A 23,624-nucleotide genomic window follows, 5' to 3' on the forward strand; every position below is an offset into this window, starting at 1 on the left:
TGTTTTAAATGGAGATACTCCTGGGTTCACGGACTATATAAGATCTGGATCAAACCAAAGTGCAACAATCTTATTTGACACAATATGCAAAATACAAGACAATGGGGACAAATACTGATCAGTTTGGGAGCTATAATTTATTTTGCCTTGAAGGGAAGATATGTTGTATCTTTTAGTTATGTTTTTTTTTCCTTTTGTAGGAGTAAATAAAAACATTCAGTTATTCAATAAATACTGAGCATTAGCTATGTGTCAAGGCACTTAGGTAATAGGGAGTTAGCTGCAAACTAAAGAGACAAAAATCTGTTTTTGTAGAGCCTACAGTCTAGTTGGTGAAAACAAACAAGAAGTAAAGCATACAGAAAGCCAGATAACTCAGAGCTCTGCGAGGAAAAAGGTGCAAGATGGGGACCACTGGGGTAAGGAAGAGGAGGTTGCAGTTACAAATAGGGTGACAAAGAATGTCCTCAACGAGAGGACAGTAAAAAGGTAGCCTTTGTAAGCATTCGTGGTGAAGATAAATATTGGCAGCAACCTAAATAGCCGCCTATAGGGAGGGGATTGGTTAAATATATTGTGATGCGTTGATACAGTGGAATACTGTACAACTAATAAAAATATAAGTTCTGCATATACAGAGTGATCTCCCAAAATACATAGTGATAGAAGTGCAGCATGGTTTTTAATAAATGCATAGAATCCCAGTGGAAAGATCATACACTGTTGATGATGTTATCTTTGGAGTGGAGAACAGGATGACTCATGGGCAGGAAAGTGGAAGTGAAGTACTACTTAGTCAAATAAGTAAATAAATAAGATGTAAAGTAAAAATATGGGGACTGATTACCCAGTTAGAAAATGATGGGAAAACACACACACATTTATAAAACCTATTGGCCTAGATAGTGAATAAATGAGATATTTAATAGAAGTATGAATTCACTTCTGGAGAGGTTGTTGGTGAGGACCATTCCGATGCAAGGCCAAATCCTGTTTTGATTGGGTAATGGGTTGTAGTGACCATGATTATAACATTTTGATTCATGTGACTTTTTTCACTCTTCTAGTTAAATGGAAGCTGTATGATTTCCTAGGGCTGCCACAAAGAAGTGTCACCAACAGAGATGTGTTGTCTCACAGTTCTGGAGACTAGAAGTCCACAGTCAAGGTGTCAGCGGGGTCGTGCTCCCTTGGACTCTAGAGGGGATGAGTCTTTGCCCTTCCCAGCCTCTGGTGGTTTGTGGGCAGTCGGTACCATGTCCAGTCGTGCGGGTGCTTAACTGCAGTCAGGTCGTCCCTGGAAGTTCTTTCTGTTGTCTTTCTGTCTTCACACAGCTGGCTTTTCACAAGGACACCCACTGCACTGGATTAGAGGCCCACCCTACTCTAGTGTAACCTCTTTAACTGACTACATCTGCAACAGCCCTGTTTCCGAACAAGGTCCCATTCAGAGGTCCTGGGGTTGGGGCTGTAACGTATCTTTTTAGGGAGTAGGAAGGCAGAAGAACACAATTCAACCCGCAACAGCAGCTTTCTAGTTTAAGTTGCTTCCCTATTGCAGCCTTCCGTATATGCAGTAGTATTTTGGAAAGTTGTGTGGAAAGGTGAGTAATGTTTTACAAGTTTATTTTAAAAAGTCTTATTAGAAAAATTTTCCTATGGGTATAAAGATTATTCCATCTCCTGAATAAAATCAAATGAGTACAGCATATTTATTAAAGCTAAGTGTTTTAATGAAAATAAAACACCTTAAGTGTTATAAAATAAAAATATGGGGATTTTAAATAGTACTGAGTTACAGATAGCAGTGACTACACTGACTGGTGTGGCTCACTTGGGTGGGGGTCGTCCTGCAAAGCAAAAGGTCACCAGTTTGATTCCCGGTTAGGGGACATGTCTGGGTTGTGGGTGCGATCCCCGGAGAGGATACATACAAGAGGCAACTGATAGATGTTTCACTCTTTCTCCCTCCCTTCCTGTCTCTCTCTCAAAACAAAAACAAAAACAGATGACAGTGACTCGACATTTTTATGTGCTGCTTAAAAAAAGTCATGCAGTGAGGATAGACACCTTACATTCTCTTGCATTTTTGGTCTCACTCATGCAAAATGGCTTCTTTCCAGATCAATTTAACCTCAAGATGAAATCAGATATGACAGCAGAGAGGACAGAGTTTTTATCTAGTCCCATTGCTCCAGTGGCCTTTTTGGGGGATAAACATTGCCATTCTAATTCTGTAAAACATTGGGAAACCTCTTAAAATTCTTCCTTGCATTTCCTTCTTCCTTATGTATAAATTAGAAACCAAGTATTTATTAATTTACAAAGTCTTTGTAAAAGTTACTATATCCCCAATAAGCCTTTCTGATGTCATTTTACCCCTTGGGAAATCAACATTGTATCTGAATAAATTGACAAATTGGCATCTAGTTTTCTCTCTGGCTTTTCATTCAGGATCAGATAAACTAGAATACTCTCCCTACTTTGAATCTTACTGAAAACAATATTTTTAGAAAGTTCATTAATGTGGGAAAATGTAATGTATTTAGCTATCTTTATATTAAGTAATTCCTCTGATTTCTTTGTGAAACAGGCAGTTAAATCTCATGTCTTAGGACCTTATGCTTATTTTTTGGACAGTCCGGGGTAATGTGCTTTAATTGAGCTGCTACCTAGTCGTGTTTAAAATATTTATGAATTTAAGTATCACAGAGGTCCAAAGTCTGTGTACTTCAAAAGACCAAAACTCAAAGCATCAGAATTTGGGGTAAGGGAAGGCTTTTTGATCAAGAAGGTGCTAGCTGAGAAGATGGGACACCTAATCCTCAAACCCACCTTAAAGTATATAGAGTTCAGGCTTCTTTTAGGTCAGAAAGAGGAAGATGGGAGGGGCTGTTTTTGGAAAGCTCAGGCCACAAGCAGAGTTCCTCTAATGATTAGCATGCCTGTCTGCAAGACAGAGGAGGAGCTACTAGCTGGACGGCTGCAGGGAGAACACAGGCTTGAGCACAGGGAGTCAGAGAGGCCACATGTTTCACATTGTTACATCAGAATCTTAGAATGATTGGGACTGTACTTATTGTCAAGTCTGACATTCTCCCAAACGCAGGAATCTGCTCAGTGTTCCTGGTCTTTAAAACCTCTAGTGATTATGAATTCACCACTTTTCTAGACCTCCCATTATGTTTTCAGGGGCAGTTACACGTTTAGGTGGTTTCTCTCTTTTTTTAACAAAATACTGCCTTCCTGAACCTTCTGCCTAGTGACTTTGGTTTTACCCTCTTTGACAACCCACAGGAAATCTGCTTCCTCTTTCACATTCTGTATGCTGGGGCCTACACATGTTGGAAGTCTGTCATATCTCCTCCCCTGCTTTTTGCTAGGCCACATCTTTGTAGTTTCCTTAACTCTTGCTTATGTGACATAATTTTCAGACATAATTTTCTGCTTTCCCTTCTAGTTTATTACTGTCACTTAAGATAATGCACTCGAAACAGGTTACCATTTTCCTGAACTTTTGGATCTGAAATTCTGGGCCCGAGTTCCCCCTGATTTGGAGGTGCAGCGAGGCTTGATAACCCTGACAATGTAAGTGCCCTGAAGGGAAACACGTTGATAGGGGAACTCAAGAGGTAAAGATTTTAGCTTTAGTTGATAGGCTTAAGTGATTAATGCCTGTGGAAGGCTGCGTTCCAGGAACTGGAATGCACAACTTCAGGATGTCAACAAGCAATCGGCTGTTGTGCTTCAGGGGTCTGCAAGCAGTGGAGATGGTATCTGGCCACTGTGTTCAGATAAAGAATTGTTGACCCACAGATAAAGAAGTACTAGGAAGATGCTGCTGTAGTTAGCAACTTGTATCCAATTAACCTGTTTTTCTAAATGCCTTATCTACCCTCTCTTTTCCTTATAAAAGTGTCTGGGTAAAATAAGATGTTAAGGTGGTTTTTGAGGGTACTTAACCTGCTGTTTTCTCAGATCGCTGGTCATCTGAATAAAGTGCCCATAAAGATTCAATCCTTGTCTCTACTTCCTGGTTCTGGAAGTGACAGACAGCATGAACACTGGCTTTTCCGGTTTCAACACAAAGAGTTGGAAGAGCGCCTCACGGAGGAGGGAAGCGGTGGCCATGAGCTCTGAGGAATGTGCCAGGCAGAGGTGAACAGCAGGTGTACTGCCCTGTAAACAAGAGGATGAGCCTGGTGTTTTTGAGGAGCAGGGAAGAAATTGAGTGGGTGGTTGGCACAATTATTGGACATTGAGTAGAAGTAACTGTAAAGGAGGTTAAAGAGAAAAGTGGGAACCGATCATAAGGGCCCTTGGAAGTTGTATTAAAGAACTGAACTCTTCCTGAGGATAATAGTGAGTCATTAAAGGGAGTTTTAAGTTAGAAAAAGAGAACAAAAGCAGGCATTGATTGTAAAAGGATCATTTTAGCCCAAATGGGGGTGCGTGGGAGGTGCTGAGATCTGTGACTAGTAGATCAGTTAGCAGCTGCTGGGGTATTTTTTAAGTTATGGTGCTGGTGCCCAGACCTTGACCAGTGTGGCTCTGGTATTGGGAAGAAAGAGACAGATTGGAAACAGAGTTGAGAGAATTTGATTGTCATTTGGCTGGGGGGGAAGAGATGGAAAGGTAAGTGTCAGGGTAATAGTCTCGTTTTTGGTTTGGGGAGCTGGATTGGGGAGCTGGATAAGAGAATTTAGTGTAAATAAAGTGAGTGGGATTGGAGTAGACGAGGGGTGGGGAAGCAGTGGCGTTCATTCTGCTTGAGGCAGCATGTTCAGGTGGAGGTGCACTGTTGGACATGTGAGGTCAGTGGCAACCCCCTAGCTGGGAGCTTTGGCTGGAAAAGTAGATTGGGCTATCATCACTATACATACGATAATTGAACTCAGGGGAGGGACTGAACTGACCCAGGGGAGCGTTTACAGAGTGAAAGGGGGCAAGAACAAAACCCTTAAGAACTGCTATCTGATATTTGAGCTGCCAGCCATTGTTTTGACTGGATTATTAGGAACCAGCAAAGAGTAAGGAAATCAAGGCTGGTCTAATATACTCATTCTGTAGAAACCCACCTAAATTGTTTAGGAGTGAAAATGGTCCTCTAATGATCTTTCCTAATCAGCTGTCACAGTATGTGACAGTCATGTTATTAGAGACTCTCTACTTTGAGTGAAGGCATTGTCTGTCATAGATATCCCTGAAGAGAGCTAGAATTGTAATCCACTGTTGGTGGTGGTGGAATTTTTAGGTCACTAGGTTTTATGCTGGAACTCAGAGAAAGAGTAGGTTTGGGAAACTTGACATTGCTGAGGAGTGTGGAATCTCCTCGCTCCTTCAAACAGGGGAACCTGGTTTGAAGCATCGAATTCACCAAGCACCTGGATAAGGAGGTAAGGAGAGCCGAAGACTCTGTGTTTGGGGAAGGGGTTTCGTGAGTTGGAGAGCAAAGAGGTGCCTAAAAAGGAATAAAGAGCATGAAGAACTAAGTAAAGGCAAAATCTTGAAAATATTTCAGTTATAAATTAGGGTGACCATATAATTCATCATCTAAACTGGGACACACTGACACGGAAAGGGAAATAACTATATTGGTAATTATATTGTGTAAACCTTCATAAACTGGGACTGTTACACGTAAATAAGGGCGAGTGGTCACTCTAGTTACAATAGATAATGTAAGTATGTAATAAAATAGTATTAGTTTTTAGTTTGTGCAAAGTATTATACTAAGTAAACACTTTATATGTCTTACTACATTCTTACAATAATCCTGTGAGATAAGTAGCATTGTCTTCATTTATCTTTGATGAAAGAAACCAAATCTCAGGAAGGTAAAATACCTTGTCTGCAATTTTCCATGGCAATCAGAATCCGAATGAATGAAATAGCCTGATACTGACCGTAAACAAAATCCAAGTAAACTCTTAAACACTGCATTGTACTCAGTTGCTGTGGATGTGTGTATGTATTTAAATTTTTTCTCTGATTATTAAGGAAATTACTGTCATGATATTACATTATACATTAAACACAGTTCCCCTTCAGGTAGCCATACTTCCGAGGGCTTACCTTGTATCAGGCCATGTTCTGGGCCTTTTACCCATAGTAACCTAACGTGAACCATACTTGGCCTTTCACAGTAAGTGGCAGAACCAGAACTTGGGCTTTGGCTGTCTTGACTCCTGAGCCTGTTTCCTTAACTGCTGGCCCGTGCTGCCTCCTCTCGCCCATTTTCTTGGTGTGGACGTATGTTTTCATTGCTCTTGGGAGTGGGTTTGTTTGAGTTCCTGTTACCGGTCCTAAGTTCGTGTGCCTGACTTTTGAAAGGCCAAAACTCAACATCAGAGTTTGGGGTGAGGAAAGGTTCATTGATTGAGAAGGTACCAGCTGAGAAGATGGGAGCCCTATTAGTTTCTCAAATCTGTCTCAAGAAAATACAACAGAGTTCAGGCTTCTTTTAGGTCAGGGGAAGGGAGAAAAGGAAGGGGCAATCAGCAGAACTCTGTATTACTAGAAAGTAGAATTTTAAATGAATTCTACAGTATATACTTGGTGTGGCCTCTTAGCACACTTATTTTGAGATTCAACCATGTTGACGAATGTATAATAGTTTATTTTTTATTGCAAGTAGCAATACACTGAATGGCTATAGTAATCCCCCTTACTGTGGTTATTATTTGCGTGGTTTCAGTTACCCACGATCAGTCATGGTCCAAAAATACTAACTGGAGAATTCCAGCAATAAACAATTCATAAGTTTAAAATTGAGTTCCATTTTGAGTCTGATGAAATCTCGTGCTGTTCCACTTCTTCCTGCTTGACACATTACTCATCTCTTTGTCCACAGTATCCACACTAGTTACTGTTGTTAGTCACTTATGTGCCTTATTTATAAGTTAAACTTTATCATAGGCGTATATATGCGAAGGAAGAAGCATACATAGGCTACACAGGGTTCAGTACTGTCTGTGCTTTCAGGCATCCACTGGGGGTATGGAAGATACCCCACATGGATAGAAGACCACTATACCACCCTTTACTTTTTTAAAGATTTTATATATTTTAGAAGAGGAGGAGGGGAGAAAGAGGGAGAGAAACATCAATGTGTGGTTGCCTCTCATGTGTCCCCTACTGGGGACCTGGCCTGCAACCCAGGCATGTGCCTTGACTGGGAATTGAACTAGTGACCCTTTGCTTTGTGGGCCTGCACTCAATCCACTAAGCTACACCAGCCAGGGCTGTACCACCCTTTATTGAGTCACCTGTTGATGGACAGTTGGGTTGTATCAAAGTTTTTGGCAATTACAGATAAAGCTGCTTTAAACAGTCTTTTGTGGACATACACTTTCATTTCCCTTATGTAAATTCCTGGGAATGGAATGGTTGTGTTGTCTGGTATGTCTGTGTTTAGTATTTTAAGAAACTTCCAAACTGTATTCAAAAGTGGTTTTACTGTTTCACAGTCTCACCAACAACATAAGAGAGTTCCTTCCAGTGGCTCCATACGCTTTGTATCACTTGCGTTTTCCTTATGAATAGTGACGGTAAGCGTATTTTCATGTGCGTATTTGCTGGTGAAGAATGCGTTCTATCAATGGTGAAGAATGTGTTCGGGTCATTTGTTCCTGTCTTAAGTTGGGGTTTCCATTATTGAGTTTTGAGAGTTCTTTGTATATTCTGGAAACAAGTTTAATTTCAGATAATGTGGTTTTCATATACTTTCTTCCAGTGAACATTAGTCATTTTGACGAAGTCCTGGTTTTCACTTTTGTCTTTCATGTATCATGCTTTCGTGTTGTAGCTAAGAAATCTTTGTCTAAGCCGAAGCCACAAAAATCTTCCCCTACGTTTTCTTCATGAAGTTTCATAATTTTGCGTTTTACCTTTTAGGTCTGTGATCCATTTTGAGGTAATTTTTGTATGTTACAAGGTACAGATATCCGGTCATTAGTTGTCTGTGTTGAAAATGCTGTCCTTTCCCCACTGAGTTGTCTTTGCGCCTCTGTGAAAAATAAGTGACCTGATATGTATAGATGTGTTGAATTTGCTGGGTTTTAAACATAATGTGTATCTTTATTTGTCTTCTTTGTACATCAGTTGATAACTTATTCCTAATTATCTTCTGATACACTATAAATAATATTTTAAATTTCAGTTTTGAATTGTTCTTTGAACAATTGTTTTATACAAACAATTATTTTTGAGTATTGATCTTGTAAATCCTGTAACCTTCCTAAACTCACTTATTAGTTCGAATTGTCTTTCAGACTAAACACAGTAGGTTCATTTTCAGTTTAGATTTGAGGGAACGTGTGAGTTTACGAAATACGGGGAGTGTGTCAGGCACCTTGCCAGGAGCGAAGTGTGGCGTTGCCAGCATTTTGTCTTCATTTACTTTTTTTCCCCCATTTTCTTTTAATGCAATACCGATATTCCTCCTAATATGGAACTTTGAAATTTCAAGCTACCATTATTTAAATGGTTGAATTTATAAGTAATTTCAGGAAAGTGATTCTGAGACAGGAATTGCTGTTTGTTTTTAAGGGCTTTTTTTTAATGGGATTCTAAGAATATATCCAAATTACATATTTTAGAGAGAAAATTAACTGCCTTGGTGATGGTTTTGGGAGCATAAGGGAGAGTATTTGATAAGGACTGACTTTTGAAGCTTGAGAACTGACTACATGTATCACTGATTTATTGAGATAAAAAAGTCTTAGGAAGCAGTGGATTTTGGATTGTCATTTAGCCTGAGCATACTAGATTTTAGATGGGTTTTTTTGTGTGTTAAGTGCTTATATGTTTATTTGGAGGCTCGTAAACGACAGGCCTGAGGTCACACAGCTAGTAGTGTGTAGAATTTGGCTCAAACCCAGGGCTCTGTGACTCCAAGGCCAGTATGGTTATCTCTATGCTATGCCGTGTTGTCAAGGTGAAAAACATGCTTGGCTTTGATAGTAATCAATGTTGCCTGCGAGCCAGCATGAAGAAGTAGCAGAGTTTGTGAGCTCAAATGCCAGTGGGGCCAGACAGATGACTGGGCCGGGGTAGGGACTCGCAGGAGAGATGACGTCACCAGTGGAGCACTGCACTGGAGGACGAGCCACTGATCAGTTCCAGCAGAGCGCTTCCGTGTGCAAACATGGGCCCGTTATCACCCCATCTTCCACTGTTTCTCCAAGAGACGTCAGAAATCGTGATTTTTATGTTGTCCTCTGGTACATAAATGTAGGGAGCTATCTTTTTAACATGCTGTGGAGGCCGCCTATTGTGGGTCCACTAAACAAATGTGTTGGATTCTGCGCAGCAGGCAGAACTTTGGGAAGAGTGCATCTGGTATATGGTGGACACTGATAAATGTACATATGATGGGAAGAGGGTGGTAACTGTGATAAGTATATTACAACCTCTGAAATACAGGTTGCTTAGTTCAAACACAGTGCTTGGTGAATCTGGTGTTTTAAATTCAGTTTTCATATGAAGCAGTTAATTATAGATCGGGGATGGGAATTGCTCCCTGCAACTTTTTGCCTCCTGATTGTATGCTTTCATTTGCAGATCAGGGCCAGTTGTGACTGTGTGGACTTTTGAGTGAAACCTCAACCCAAGTGAGAAGACTCCTTCAAGGAACAACTACTGACAGTGAGTCTGCAGTCATCTCTATGCATGATAGGGAATGTCTTCGACCCGGAGACAGCTGAGTGGGTGACTGTTGCTAAGCAGTGGTGAGTCTGAATACCCCCATGGATAACGTAAATCCTTTCCTTAGAAAGAGGACTGCTTGTCCTACATTCCTCGCACTTCCTGACTGTTAACCCTTGTGTGAGAATGACAGCAGTCCAGTTTAAGAGAATTATTTGTCCCTAACACTGTGTTTCATGTATTATTGCAGCTTCGCTTTCTTCAGTTAGGCACATCCCTTCCTTTGTCTGTTTTCTTGTTTCCTCCAGTCCAAACCATGCCATTCTTCAAGGCCTGTCTTCCTCAAAATAAGCAGCCAACGCTGAAGTGATGGTCTTAATAGTTACCAGCATCTGTTCTGATCCCAGTTATGGTAGATTTCATTGCCTTTGTGCAATTGTGATTTCATTGTGATTGTTTTAGGAATGGGCATGAGACCCAGGTTCGGCCAATGGGAAATGAAAGGGAAGTCTGCAAGAGGCTCCTGAGAAAGGATTTTTTCTTTCTTAAAAAAGATTTTGTTCTTCCGGCCAAGATGGAGGCGTAGGTAGACACACTGTGCCTCCTCGCACAACCAAAAGAAGGACAACAACAATTTAAAAAGAACAACAACAAAAACAACCACAACTGACAGAAAACCGAACTGTATGGAAGCCCGACAACCAAGGAGATAAAGAAGAAACATTCATACAGACCGGTAGGAGGGGCGGAGATGGGCAGCCGGGGTGGACGGGACTCGTGGCAAGGTGGCGACTGCTGGACCCAGTGAGGTGGTGGATTGTGGAGTGGGGCAGGCCAGGCTGCAGCAGGCAGACCCCATGGTCCCACATTCACTTATAGATAAACTGGGAGGAATGCTGGGGGAGCAAAGCAGACTGAGCAACCCAGGGCTCCAGTTCGGGGAAATAAAGCCTCAAACCACTCATGAAAACACCCTTTAGGGGTTGAAGCAGCAGGAGAAACTCCCAGCCTCACAGGAGAGTTCGTTGGAGAGACCCAAGGGGCCCAGAACATACACAAACCCCCTCACCTGGGAATCAGCACCAGAAGGGCCCAATTTGCTTGTGGGTACTAGGGGGAGTAAATGAAAACTGGCAGAGAGTGGAGCAAGTGCCATTGTTCCCTCTCGGACCCTCCCCCACGTACACCATCACAGCACAGCTACCAGGGTTGCCCCACCCTTTATGTAACAGGCCCACCAAGACAGAAAAAATAGCCCAAATGAAAGAACAGATCAAAGCTCCAGAAAAAAAAAAACAAACTACTAAGTGACCAAGAGATAGCCAACCTATCAGATGCACAGTTCAAAACACTGGTAATCAGGAAGCTCACAGAATTGGTTGAATTTGGTCGCAAATTAGATGAAAAAATTCAGGCTATGCTAAGAGAAACAAAGGAAAATGTACAGGGAACCAAGAGTGATGGGAAGGAAACTGGGACTCAAATCCACGGTGTGGACCAGAAGGAAGAAAGAAACATCCAACCAGAAAAGAATGAAGAAACAAGAATTCAGAAAAATGAGGAGAGGCTTAGGAACCTCCAGGCCAACGTTAAACGTTCCAACATCCGAATTACAGGGGTACCAGAAGGAAAAGAGGAAGAGCAAAAAATTGAAAACTTACCTGAACAAATAATGAAGAAGAACTTCCCTAATCTGGCAAAGGAAATAGACTTCCAGGAAGTCCAGGAAGCTCAGAGAGTCCCAAAGAAGCTGGACCCAAGGAGGAACACACCAAGGCACATCATAATTACATTACCTAAGATTACACAGAAGGAGAGAATCTTAGAAGCAGCAAGAGAAAAGGACACGGTTACCTACAAAGGACTTCCCATAAGACTGTCAGCTGATTTCTCAAAAGAGGCCTTACAGGCAAGAAGGGGCTGGCAAGAAGTATTCCAAGTCATGAAAGGCAAGGACCTACATCCAAGATTACTGTATCCAGCAAAGCTATCATTTAGAATGGAAGGGAAGATAAAGTGCTTCCCAGATAAGGTCAAGTTCAAGGAGTTCATCATCACCAAGCCCTTATTATATGAAATGTTAAAGGGATTTATCTAAGAAAAAGATGATAAAAAATATGAACAGTAAAAACGACAGCAAACTCAGTTATTAACAACCACACCTAAAACAAAAACAAAAGCAAACTAAGCAAACAACTAGAACAGGAACAGAACCACAGAAATGGAGATCACTTGGAGGGTTGTCAATAGGGGAGGGGGAGGGGGAGAGAGGGGGGAAAGTACAGAGAATAAGTAGCATAAATGGTAGATACAAAATAGGGGGAGGGGTTAAGAATAGTATAGGAAATGTAGAAGCCAAGGAACTTATATATATATGACCTATGGACATGAACTAAAGGGAGGGAATGTGGGTGGGAGGGGTTATGCAGGGCGGATGGAGTGACGGGGGGGGGGGGGAGGAAATGGGACAACTGTAATAGCATCATCAATAAAATATTTTAAAAAATAGAATTCAAGTATAAGTACAAGAGTTAAGGTGGTAAACAAATGTTACAGACCCGACTCTCCGGGGGCGGGTGAACAATATGCTATTACGGAAAGGACCCCCCCTTTTTCTCTGGGTGTCCTCCCCCACTAGGTTCGCCTTGCCTGCTGCCAGAGGAAAGATGTCTCTCAATGCCAGAGACTGGTGAAAAGGAAAGGAATTACTTATTTAAAAGTTATACAGACTTAGAGTAATGACTTAATGTCCTCATTAAAATACTAAAGTCCTTCAGAATACCCACAGATGCACACAGTCCTTCCTTCTCCCTCTGCCCAGTCTGGGGTACCGTATTGCAGGAAAAGAAGTAGAAGTCTGTGGTTCAGGCTCCTGGCACCATCAGCTGTGTCGCCGCCACGGGGTCCCCACTCTGCCAAAGCAGCGTGGTTCTCCCCACCTTCTTCCCCAAAACCGCGTGGTCCTTTCTCTCTTCTCCACCAAAGCCTTCTGGTCCTCTCTCCCTTCTCCCCCAAAACTGCAGTTTTCTCTTTCTTCTCCCCCAAAACTGCAATTTTCTCTCTCTCCTTCCCCAAAACCTCAAGGTCCTCTCTCTCGGTATGGCTGCCGTGCCTGGGTTTAAATCCCAGCGCCAATCTTCCTCTGCAGCCCCATTTCCGGCTCCTCCCACAATTGGCCACAGCTGCCAGCATTCTGGGCCGGTGTGGCTCTGTGGTGTGGAGTCAATTATCTCCAAACTCTTCTGGACCCCATTACAAATCCCTGTTTGGGCCCCCCCACCTTGGCTGCACCCTGTTACACAAATACATAGTCCATGCTGTTGCTAATGGAGCTTATCATCTGGAAGGGTGATACTATGTGAACAGTCCTATTAATGACTAGGTTCTTACTGAGTTTGGGTTCTAGGAGAAAAGGATTGTGGATTAGCTTTTTGGTGGGGACTCCTATTGAACCACTGGCATCTCTAGAACTGTAAAACACAGTTGTGGGGGGTCTGGGATCTGGCTGACTTAAAAAAAATAATGAAAGTTCTTATTAATTTCTTTTTGTCCCTAAGAAGACATTAGAAATGTACAGGATTGCAATCCTTTATTGAAAATTTGGGGGCCAGATATGTTTTGGAACTTCAAGATTCTTTGGATTTTGGAAAGGTTAATATGGTATATATGGTGTATATTTAGTATGTCTTTTTACTTAAGGAAGGGACACGTTCTTTTTATTAATAACGTAAATAATACTACTGCACATTAGTTGAACTACTAAATGCCAGGCTCTGTGTACTTTTCAAGATTTATGTTACCATTTTTACACTTGAGAAAATTTAGAGACATGAGATGACTTTATCAAGGTTTATGCAGCTAAGGAGCAGTGGAGTTGAAGTGCTGACCCATGTCTGACTGGCCCATCTGTGCCCTTGCCCACGGCCGCGCTGCCTCTTCACGTGATGGGCTGCTCAAACTCTCCTGTGTACGGTCAACATTAGGAAGATTATTTCTCTTCGGTCTCATCCGCTAACTTAACTAAATTCACTTAGTATTTCTAATAGTCTTATATTCAGTTCACTTAGCTTTTCTGGGAATGCTGTCCTTATTTGTAACTAAACATAATTTTGCTTTATCCTTTGCAGATTTTATATCTCATGATGGTTCACTTACTAATTGCATTGGCTAGAACTTCTAGAACATTGTGATTATAGTGAACATCTTGTCTTGTTTATGAGTTTAATGTATCTAGTGTTTCACTAAATGCTGACATTAACTGGATGTTTATCATGTTTCACCACTGAGCATGAAGCCAGCCTCTTCGTATTTTTTAGAAATAAAATGTGAGATTAATTTACTTTTGTTTTATTAAGAACTTTTAAAAATTCTGTTTGACATCTACTTAGACCAGGCTTTAAAGTGTTCGTTGTTTTCACGTTGTAAGAGCTACGAACTAGACACTGTTCTGTTACCTCTGCCTACTTACACTGCACTGCGCTTTCAGTCTCTGGCCGTCTGTGGACTTCCTGGCTCTTCGGTGGATTCGTTTTTATGCATTTAAAAATATGTGTATGGTACCTTGTTGACTTAACATTTACTTTATTTTACATATTTGTTACTTAAAATTTTATTTACGTGGGCCTAGCATGTAGTAGGAGTTTAATGAGTCCATGTTGAATAAGTTAATTTTTACAGTTGTCTGATTACTGAGTCATCTTGATAGCCTGTGTTTTGGCTAGTGATAAGAAAATGTTAAATCAATTTTAGACATGGAAAAACCCCAGAAGAAAATATATTTAGGATTAAAAGTTGTAGTTTCCTGGTTTTGTGGTCATGTGGCTGATTTCTGATCCTACCAGTTTTCTCTTCTGACTTCATAGCGTCTTGTAGTTACCAACTAGAAGTTACCTAGAGGTTTAGGTTTAGGGATTTCACACACACACACACACACACACACACACACACGAGGAATAATATGTTCACCAAATGTGACAGAATGAGGAAATGTACACATTATAGAAAATTGGATACAAGTGGCCTGTTTTAACTCATGTTGCTGACTTTCCTAAAATCTCTCAAACATGCAGCATCTGGCCTCTGCATACCCCATACCTCTTGCTGAGTGGCCCCAGGCCTGGCACTAGCAACACTGGGTCTCAGTTGTCAGCTTGGCCTCTCCCAGGCACCTCCAAACCCAACACATAAGTCAGTCACCTTCACGTTGCTTTGTAGCTCATGCCAGGTGGCCCCTGACCTTCACCTGCCCCTCCCGAGAGGCCCAGAGCCAGAGCACCCAGTGGACAGCCTCCGATCATGCTGAAGCACCCAACCCCCTCCACAGGCAACACACTCAAGGGGTAGACTCGGCACCAGAGCCCCGATGAAGCAAGCCCTGCTTTGTGGGGTTGGCCCCTGCACAGCAAATCCTCCATGGTGATTGCAGCCAGTCCTCTCAGCCGATCAGCCTGAGGGTAAATCCCTCACAGTGAGGTGCTAACAGCACTCAAAGCTCAGCTACAGCAGGAGGATGTACACAGCCCACATGGGGTGAGAGGGGTGCACCTGGAAAGCCCAGCTCAGGTGACCAGGGAGGCTGCGCCACTGGGCCCTACAGGACGTGTACTACTAAAGCCGCTCCACCAAGACTGCAGACGTGGCAGCTCTACCAAATACACAGGAGCAGACACAGGGGGGCAGACAAAATGAGGAGGCAGAGATGCCCCAAATAAAAGAACAGAACAAAACCCCAGAAAAGGAGCTAAACAAAATGGAGACAAGCAAGCTACCAGATGCAGAGTTCAAAACACTGATTGTAAGGATGCTCAGTGAACTTAGGGGAAGAGCAGATGAACTTAGTGAGAACTTCAGCAAAGAGATAGGAAACATAAAAATGGAGATAGAAAACATAAAAAATAACCATTTGGAAATGAAGAGTAGAATAACGGGAATCAGTAGATGAAGAGTAGATTACAGGAAATCAACAGAGTAGTTGAAGCAGAGGATCGGAGCAGTGAATGGAAGATAAGCAGAAAACACCCAATTATACCCAATTAGAACAGCAAAAAGAACCCCCCTCCCAAAAGTGAGGATAGTTTTAGTCTCTGGGACAACATCAAGTATACCAGCATTGTCATCGTGGGGGTGCTGGAAGGGGAAGAGAGAGTAAGGAATTGAAAACCTATTTGAAAAAATGACAGAAAACTTCCCTAACCTGGTGAGGAAATAGACATACAAGTCCAGGAAGCACAGAGAGTCCCAAACAAGATGAACCAAAAGAGGCCCACACCAAGACACATCATAATGGAAATAGCAAAATTTAAGAACAAAAAGAGAATCTTAAAGCAGCAAGAGAAAAGCAGTTAGCTACCTACAGTGGAGCTCCCATAAGACTGTTGGTTGATTTCTCAACAGAAACTTTGCAGGCCAGAAGGAATTGGCACAAAATATTCAAAGTGATGAAAAGCAAGGACCTACAAACAAGATTACTCTATCCAGCAAGACTGTTATTTAGAATTGAAGGACAGATAAAGAGCTTCCCAGACAAGAAGAAGCTAAAGGAGTTCATTGTCACCAAACCAGTATTATAAGAAATGTTAAAGAAGAAAAAAAGATAAAAATATAAATAACAAAATGTGAAGAACTGCCTACCAACCAAAATAACTTTAAATGCAAATGTATTAAATGCTCCAATCAGAAAACATAGAGTGTCTGAATGGAATAACAAGACAAACCCTTACATATGCCGTCTACAAGAGACTCACCTCAGATGGAAAGATCTGAGTGAAAGTAAGTAAAGGGGATGGAGAAAGACATTTCATGAAAACAGAAATGACAAAAATAAAACATGGGTAGCAGTATCAGACAAAATAGGCTTTAAAACAAAGGCTGTAGAGCAAGAGAAAAAGAAGGACCCAGAGTTTCACTTTTGGGTATTTAGCTGAAGAAACCCAAAACATGAAGTTGAAAAGACATATATATCTGTATGTTCATTGCAGCATTATTTACAATAGCCAAAATATGGAAGCAGCCTAAGTGTCCATCAATAGATGATTGGATAAAGAAGATATGGTATATATATACAATGGGATTTTCCTGAGCTGTAAAAAGAGTGAAATCTTGCCATTTGCAACTACATGGATGGACCTAAAGTTATTGTGCTAAGTGAAGTAAGTCAGAGAAAGATAAATACCATATGATTTCACTTGTATATGGAATCTAGACAAAATAAACCGACAAACTAACTCATAGATACAGAGAACAGACTGATGGTTGCCAGATGGGAGGGGATGTTGTGGGCTTGGGTGAGAAAAGGGAAGGGATTAAGATGTGCAAATTGCCAGTGATAAAACATTACAAGGGTGTAAAGCACAGCATAGGGAATGTAGTCAATACTGTTTTAATAACTCTGTATGGTGTCAGACCGGTACTTACGACATGATCCCGTCGTATGTTATACCAATGTCTAATCACTATGTTATACATTTGAATCTAATATATCATTTTATGTCAACTGCAATTGAAAAATAAAGAACTTAAAAAAGAAAAAAAGCAGAGTTAGAATGGAATGTTCATTCAAACATTGCCCCTGAGTTTCCCTATCCTAACTTGTAAGTATCTATAAAGGAGCTTGGGAGATTCAGGGAATAGAATAACAGGCATTAGCTCTTCCATGTGGCAATGTAACCTCAAATTTATCTGCCTTTATGTATAGTTAGAGAATATCTTTAAAGTCTGATCATAGTTTCATAGTGTAAAGTACTGGAGACTAATTTGGTTAATAGTCCAGGGTAGAAGTATCTGGAAATAATTGCCACAGTGAGGGGCTGTACCACGCTTATGTAAATAGAACTGTGGCCTTAATGTTGGTCCCAGTGAGCAGCTAACCATAGAACGTACAGTAATCCTCACCGCAGCAACTGCAGTTTATTGTAGCAGTCGCTGTATGTCCTCACTGTAAAGGCCGTGAGTTCCGTGAAGAAATCATAAAACAGCTCTTTCGTGGTTTTGATTGAGGAGTGTTTTTCGGGGCGGCCTGAGAAAACGCTCTGCTTGTTTTGTGCTATATAGGCTGATGACATGCTTTTATAAAAGACGCCATTCTTCTTTGAAAGAAGTAGTCACATTTAAGATACCTGTTTCATTATTACCATTCAATAATGTTTGTGAATGCCTCCGACATATAGTAAGTCCTCACTTAACATTATAGATAGGTTCTTGGAAATTTCTACTTTAAGCGAATGACATACAGTGAAACCAATTTTACCACAGGTTAATTGCTAAAAAACAAGAGTTGGCATATCTGTAATCACAAAAATGTCACCAAACTTCTTAATAAAGAATCAAAAGATTTCAAATAGTCAATATTGAAATAAGTGTGAGCTATACATACAATGTAGAAAGATTAGTAAAAAGAAGCAAGATCATTATTTTCCAACCTTTTTCTTCCAGTTCAAGGGTCGAGGGTAGCCACCCCCCACCCCATCCCCAAAAGCTCATGGCTCAAGGCAGGAACCCACCCTGGACTAGAGGCCCTTCCATCGCAGGGTGTGCCACACACCTACACTCGCTCGCTCACTGAGACTGTGACAGTGTAGACGTGCTAGTTCACCCCACAGGCACCTCTTTGGGATGCGGGAGGGAACCGGAGGGCCCGAGAAAACCCACGCAGACCTGGGGGGAACATGCCAGCTGCACAGACAGTAGTCTTGGCCAGGAATCAATTTCTTTTTCCCCTTATCCATAATGTAACAAAATGATATTGAATGAAACTACATTATTTGAGCACCTATGGTACATACTCACTGAAGAATGCTATATTATGGGGAATGAAATTAAAATGAAATGTCTTCATCTTAATACTGGAAAATTTCTACATCCAAGACCATATTCTATGGTTATTCTCTTTTTCTGTGGTTCTCCTTAAAAATGGTTGACCCATAAAACGCGCTGTTCAGTGCTGTATGTATTATCTTTGGGTTTTAATGCGACACGGGAGGGAGTAAATACTGTTAAATGTTGACCAATACTTTTATACCTAATAACTTGCATTCTTAGACATTCCATTGGGTAAGTTATAGGTATATTTCTCTGGTTCCCTCAAATATTTCAAGCAGTTAGCAAAGCAGATTTACCAGTAAAGCAAATAAATTCCCCCTAAAACTTAAATAATTCTTAAAAGTCCAATAGATTAAACTTACAAGTTTAGTGCATCACATTTTCTTGTCTTTCACATAAGTAGAGCCTCAAATACCGTTATAATTTTTACTTTCGTGCTATCAAGTATATTTGTATTAATATGGTAGGTTTTGGTTCACGTCATCATTTCTATATTGATTTCTGTATTTTCCCAGATTTAGAGATTTATCTACGCAAAAGAAAACAATTACTGTCTTAGTCCAGCTGAGGTAATTTGGTTAAAAATCGTGACTGTTGGTAATCTGAGCAAAGCTCTTTCAGTCAAAAACTATAGAATAAGAACAGATTTCTGGGCAAAGGTGACCTGTCACTTAACAGGACTTCGAGCCCTTTCCTTTTGGCTGGTACATTATCTTAGAAGATTTGGGAAAACCTGTCAAAATTTAAAATGCCTACCAAAACTTAAATATGCAAACCCTTTGATCCATCAGTTTTACGTTGTGGAATTTATCCTACAGAGAAATTCTGTAGGTTTGGATTCATGTCTTTGTATTCCACATATGTGAATACGCAAAATCCTTTGCATCAGGCTTGTAGTGGTAGAGATCAGATATAACTCAAGTGCCCATCTATTTGAAACTAGTTATCTCCATGTGATAAATTGAGGGAGGCAGTTTTTAAAAGTTACTGCTTTTACCGATTCCCAAGATAAAGCGTTAAGTGAGAAAGGGGTGCAAGTGTCGGTGTGGTTTGGGCTTAGTCCTCGCTGTGCCTTTTGAGAAAAGATAATGAAATCTTTTATATCCCGTGCCATAGACCTTCTTTCAAAGACTTACATTTTAATCGGAACTGGTTGTGCAGCTGCAGCGCTGGCAGGCAGGCCTGGGAGGGAGGAATTGGGGCAACCTTCCAGAAGTCAAGGCAGCAGTGGGCTCATGTGAGCTGAGCTAATAAGACTGATAAAAAGATAAAGCACTGAGTAGAAAGACGACCAGTACTTTTCTTTGGCGGAATGGGTGTTGAAATTTTCCACACCATAATTTGTTATTTGAAAAGTCCAAAAGCTGTCATAAGCTGCTCACTCAGTAAGAGTAGCTACATTATATTTTCCTTTAGTGTAAAAATACTCTTAAGTACTCTTGGAAGCTATTATTTCTGTGAATTATATCTAAAATGCAATTGTTGGCCTGTTCTTGGTGAAGTCTAGACATTTTCAAAACACAAGCAACCAAGTTTGTCAAATTTTTAAAAAGTTTTTAAGGTTTTTTATTTTTTTATGTTAATTTAATTTTATTTTTTTCAGACGTAGTCCCCTATTCAATCTGGGCTGCCCCAAAGACAGACAGACAGTGCAGGGGTTTTTCTTCTTTCGCAGCCTAGTGCAAACCAAAAGAACACCGTTAGATTGTTCAAGGTCTATCAGTGGATGCGAAAAAGTTTTTAAGTTTTAATAATTTAAGAAATTAAATGCTGAATATAGTTTTAATATAAATTTCTCATGCTTACTGGGCTTTTTAAGTGCCCTTAAATAATCAAATTTGATGAACACATTCTCTTTTTTCAACACCACATATAATTCATTACTGAAACACAACGTGATTACCTGACCGTTAGATGCGGAGGCCGCGTCTGGGTGTTCCCGCCCGTCACGAGTGTGGCAGTACAGCCTTTCTGTCCACGCAGGTGTTCTGCTTTCTTCTGGGTTACTCAGGATTACTTGTGGATACTTTAGAATACTTTCTAAAAGTCCTACCGTCTTACACAGTATTCTGATTTTTCTGGAATGAGTTTTATTCTTACATCTTATTTGGCTCATTGAGCCCTTAAATCTTGATTTCTTCTATCTTCAGTTCTGGGGAAGTTATTCTCTATTCTGTAAAATGTTTATTTTTGTCTTGAAATGATTTACTCCCCCCTCTCGTCCCTTTGGAACTCCTGTTGCCATCTGGGTGTTTATTTTTCGTACTTAGTATTTTCACTTGATTTATTCTCATGGTATCTTGTGTGACGTCACAGTTTTGATCTCATCCCTTTGTCCCGGGTGTGCATTCCGATGGTCCAGTCCAGTAGTTCTGCTTCAGATGCTGGGAGTTGTTTAGTGTATTGTCTTTTTTTTACAGTGGTTTTATGTTATAGATGTCTCTTTATTTTGGCTGCTAAGCTAATGATCCCTTAGGACTCGGCATTATCTGCTTAATCTAATAACGTATGTTAGGGAATGGCCAACAGCCAAATTTGAGTTTGTGTCCATCCAGGTGAGATTAAGGAGGGAGGGCTTAGCTGAGTTCTCAGGTCAGCCAGCCACGTGACATTACCGAATGGTTGTTGTATTTTCCTGTTGGCTGCTGCTGCTGAGGCAACTTCTGATCAGGGTTTGGGTTGTAAACTCTTAGAAAGAAGTGATACTTACTTTAAGAGGTACTTTTCTTCGATTGTAATTCACTACCAACTCTGGAGGGATTTTTTCCTGGGTGGAGGGCTGGGAAGAGTGAATGCCAACAGGGCAGCTGTCACTTCTGCCTGTTTTTCTGAGCTTCCCCTTAGGCCTTGTAGGCTGTCCTGATTGGTCCTACTGACAACAGCTGGCCAAGGAGGGAGAGGAAAGGGCACAAGCTGAAAATGCTTCTAGCTAACCTGTCTCCTAGCTCCTCGCTCTGCTGCCTTTTGCTCCTGGCGGCAGGTTACCAGTTTCTCCTCAGACACGTTCAGTAGTTCTTTGTCGCCCATCAGTTTTACTTTTGTTGTTGTTCCTGATGTTGTTATTCCTGGAATCCAGATTTACTTCTTTTTCCCCTGGGCTTTATTTTGGAGGAAGGGACTGAAAGTCTGTGATCGTCATCTTGATGGGAATTGGATTACCTCTTCAAGTCAGTGTAGTTATACAAAGATTTCCTTTAAAACAAAACACATCAAATCTTTAATTGAAAAGTATAGTCATATAAAATATATACAGATTGTATGAAAACAAACTACCTTAAACGTTAGTGACTTAAAACAAGTGTTTCTTATATCTCTCAATTTGGAGGGTCAGGAATTTGAGCAGGTCTCGGCAGCTCTCTCTTACATGTGGCGTCGACAGAGGTCATTGGAGAGTGTTCAGGGAGCAGGTGGGCTGGACGGGAGGATCCAAGGCAGCTGTGTTCACACGTCTGGTGCACTGGATGAGAGGGCTGGAGGCCGGGCTCAGCTGGGGTCTGTGTGCCTGCGCGTGTGTCTTCCCGGCAGGGCTGTCCTTCTGAGCAGAAAGTACAAACAAGGCTTGTTATGCCCTCGTCAGTCCATGACACGACACGAGCCTCAATCTGTTGGGCAAGGGCGTCCGTCACTAAGGTCACCTGAGTTCAGTGTAGGAATTTCTCTCTCATTTGGAGGAATAACTACGAATTTGTGGCCATCTTTAATATATTAAAATTTTCTGTTGCTGATCGCTGCTTTTAGGAGTGTCTTTGGAGGCTTGGCTCAGGGAATCTCATCCTTATTTTCTCCCATCTAAAGGGGATTCTCTGGAATAGAGGGAAATAATACACTTCTTTTTCGGTTTAGTTTAATAATACTTTTGCCTTCAGCAGTGGTTCTCAGCTGGGGGAAAACACGTCCCAGGGGCATTTGACAAGTGATCGTAGACATTTTTAGTTGTCACAATTGGTGGGGAGGGTGCTACTTGAATTTACTAGGTTGGAGCAGGATGCTGTTAAATATCCTACAGTGAACAGGACAGTCCCCCTACAAGCATTTCTTAGCCCAAATCATAGAGAAACTGACCCTGCCTTAATAGTTATCCTGCAAAATTGGTATAATCGTCATAACAGAAAACTTACATGGTAGAATCTAGTTTTGAACACAGGTCTTCCAGTGCTGAATTCCCTGGTACTGTGTGTTTTAATTCGTTAAGGTGTGTGTGTGTGTGTGTGTGTGTGTGTGCGCGCGCGCGCGCGCGCAAACACTGGCATGTCAGGGGCTGTAAGAGAGACGATAATTCAGGGTCTGCTCGTGGAGCTGACAAAAATCAGCGTGTCATAAATAATTGTAATTTAAGGTAGCACTGAACTAGAAGTTAAAAAAAAGAATATAGAGAAAATGGTTTATCTTCAGGCTACTTAATTAATGTGTCTGAGCTATGGTTTCCTCATTTCCAAAGGAAGGGTAATACTTAACCTGTTGGATTGTGAAAATTAAGTGAGATGGTATTTGTGAGCATACATAGTATAATATGTGACCCTCCCCATCCATATATGGATTTACCATTTAGTTGGACCATTCTTTATAATTTAGGGAAGTTTTCTGTCACTGATTTTATATGTACACACACACACACATACATATATGTACATATATCTCTCACAAAATAGAATTGAGAATCCACGAATATTGAGTTTCTTATTTAACCCACTATGATTTGTTTTAAATCAGAAATAGTTTATGTTCTTCGATAACTGATTAGTATTCTCTATTTCTGAAATCATTATATCATTGTTATCAAAGCTTTTCATTATTTCAAGCTTTAATTTGAATATGAAAATGAAGATTCTGTTTTAAACTACATCAGAAAAATCCCCCTCTGACCTTTTGTAGCAGCACAGCATCATCGGTGGGTGAAATGGCAGCCAGACTGGTTGCCTTCATCCAACTGTAGTTTTCCTTTTACATGTACCGCCCACATAGAAACAGCATGATCGCTGGGAACTTGGGTGGCTGCTGTTCCTCTAGCACCATGGTAAGTATTCATTAAGGAGCATCTGGACTGTGAGAGATGTGAGGCAGAGCCCCATCCTGATGGAAAATGTAGCTGTGGAGACTGCAATCATAGTTGTAGGAAAAATCATTCTGTCAGCATGTCCAGATAGGAGATCTTGTCACTG

The 23,624-nt window shown here is 41.0% G+C and overlaps 1 protein-coding gene and 1 non-coding gene across 5 annotated transcripts in view; one reads left to right on the plus strand and one right to left on the minus strand.

Moving 5' to 3' along the window:
* The window catches only part of CDC42SE2 (CDC42 small effector 2), a 91,758-nt gene that overhangs the window by 20,888 nt on the left and 47,246 nt on the right, over positions 1-23,624 (plus strand). For 3 of the 4 annotated variants that reach the window (XM_053912203.2, XM_053912202.2, XM_071219486.1), the window contains one exon: positions 9,565-9,731. The gene's annotated coding sequence lies outside the window, so the exon portion shown is untranslated. The remainder of the gene's footprint in view (positions 1-9,564; positions 9,732-23,624) is intronic. The other variant, XM_053912204.2, reaches the window with a different exon arrangement.
* On the minus strand, positions 20,067-20,197 carry LOC112301625 (small nucleolar RNA SNORA31). The gene has a single exon (XR_002974508.2). It is a non-coding gene; the product is annotated as a small nucleolar RNA SNORA31 (small nucleolar RNA).

Source organism: Desmodus rotundus, chromosome 10 (genome assembly GCF_022682495.2).
Source record: "Desmodus rotundus isolate HL8 chromosome 10, HLdesRot8A.1, whole genome shotgun sequence".
NCBI lineage: Eukaryota > Metazoa > Chordata > Mammalia > Chiroptera > Phyllostomidae > Desmodus > Desmodus rotundus.